The sequence below is a fragment of the Procambarus clarkii genome, chromosome 12, assembly GCF_040958095.1.
Source record: "Procambarus clarkii isolate CNS0578487 chromosome 12, FALCON_Pclarkii_2.0, whole genome shotgun sequence".
NCBI classification, from domain to species: Eukaryota; Metazoa; Arthropoda; class Malacostraca; order Decapoda; family Cambaridae; genus Procambarus; species Procambarus clarkii.
Window position 1 is genome coordinate 15,579,165 of NC_091161.1, and position 1,949 is coordinate 15,581,113.

The following is a 1,949-nucleotide window of genomic DNA, read 5'->3' on the forward strand; positions in this document are numbered from 1 at the left end:
AAATTGTTTCCAATAAGTTTATTTGAATTATTATCATTATATTATATTAAGAACATAGATTACTGATGTAGTTGTGTTAGTTTAGGTTTAGATAGGATAGGTTAGGTTAGGTTGGGTTGGTTAGGTTCGGTCATATATCTACATTAGTTTTAACTGAAATTTAAACAAATTAACTTATACATAATGAAATGGGCAGGTTTATCATTTCATAAGAAAAAAAAGAAAAATATATAAAATCAGGAAAACTTGGCTTAATAGACTAATTGGGTCTTGCATAGTAGGCCGAGTACGACGTTCTGGCTACTAGGTACAACATATACACACACACACATATATATATATATATATATATATATATATATATATATATATATATATATATATATATATATATATATATATATATATATATATATATATATATATTTATATTTATTTATAAATGCTATTTTAATAATTGTTGAATGAACTTTGTCCAAACAGCAATGTGATGTGACAATACCCATAGCCAGAGGTCTACAGACTGATCAGTCTCCGGATATCAGAGTTGAAAAAGCCCTACAGTAACAAGAGCGGCTACACAGTTAGTCTAATTTATTTTATTATGCACCCCATACCCATCTTGTGGGCGGTATTGGACAGGGTTACAGAGCCACATAATGGGCTCAGGGACTGAGCCCCACAATTCATTTAGCTAAGCAAGTTACAATCTTGATGAGCTTGTTAGGCGAAAATAACAGCACCTGTTGGTTAAGAAACTTAACACTCTTGGAATAGCTTTTCGCACATCATTACTCACGACCTTACCTCAGCTTGCATGACCAGTCATTCCTCACAGTTAACAGTCTTCTCGGTCTATGATACACTCCATGTTGAGGTTAAAAGCGCTGATATGGCTAAATAGGTGAAGCATCAGGGCCCCGAAGTGTTATAGTGCAGTCCAGACACGTACAGCCTCCTTTACAGTAGGCGGAGTTTCAAATGACGTTTAGAATTGTTTACGTCGCCCGCCAGCGTAAACACAACACATCCCAGTGGCCACAAACATGATCGAACGCACAAAACTGTAGCCAGTTTTGGGCTAAACTACTATTACGTTTACTATGTGGTATATATAATAATACTTATTAGAGTTAAACGCCTAATATGTAATATTATTTAATAAAAACAACGTCAGAAGCCACACGCATGTCTGTATATGTGTATTGTGTTAAAGTATTTTGGGCGCTCCTGTATTTGTGCACTAGATGGCGTTCACAGCTGTTCTATTTTTATTATTTTTATTTATTTTTATATATTTATATACAAGAAGGTACATTGGGATTGTGTGGATACATAGGATATTAATTACAATCTTGTAAAGCCACTAGTACGCGCAGCGTTTCGGGCAGGTCTTTAATCTAAGAGAATTTTAAGTAGGTGTTAAGTAGTTTAAGTAGGTTTAAGTAGTAGGAGAGTAACCCCTGTCCACAAGTGTGGTGAACTCACAGATGTTAATAACTACTGACCTATATCAATCCTGCCTAACTTGTCAAAAATATTTGAGAAACTAATCTACAAGCAGCTTTACTCTTGTCTAGCCAAACACAATATACTTATGTAACGTACGATTATGTTATGTTGTTGGGTTGATTAGATACACAGTGTTTAGTGAGTTTCATGTTTATTTAGTAGTCCTGGATACAGCAGTCTCGTAGACGTTGAGACGAAGCCTGGAGCAGAGCAGAGAGCTGAGTGAGGCCGGAGTCGCGGAGCTCTATGTGGGAGAGCGTGGCGGCTCAATTGAGAATTGTGAGTGTCTGAACTCGGGGAGCGAGAGCGTACGTGGCGGCTCGATGCGGTCGTAGTCTGCTGTCTGCTCTGTGTCGAAGCTGTAGCGCCTTGGGTCGATTAGAACTGCCTATGCCGAGTACTATGTAGCGAGTAGATTATCCAATAATATACTCGCT

At 37.1% G+C, this 1,949-nt stretch overlaps 1 protein-coding gene across 2 annotated transcripts in view; it reads right to left on the minus strand.

Moving 5' to 3' along the window:
- LOC123772933 (putative leucine-rich repeat-containing protein DDB_G0290503) overlaps positions 1 to 1,061 on the minus strand; it is a 393,605-nt gene extending 392,544 nt beyond the window's left edge. For both annotated transcript variants that reach the window (XM_069323327.1, XM_069323326.1), the window contains exon 1: positions 808 to 1,061. The gene's annotated coding sequence lies outside the window, so the exon portion shown is untranslated. The remainder of the gene's footprint in view (positions 1 to 807) is intronic.
- Between the last annotated feature and the right edge of the window lie 888 nt (positions 1,062 to 1,949).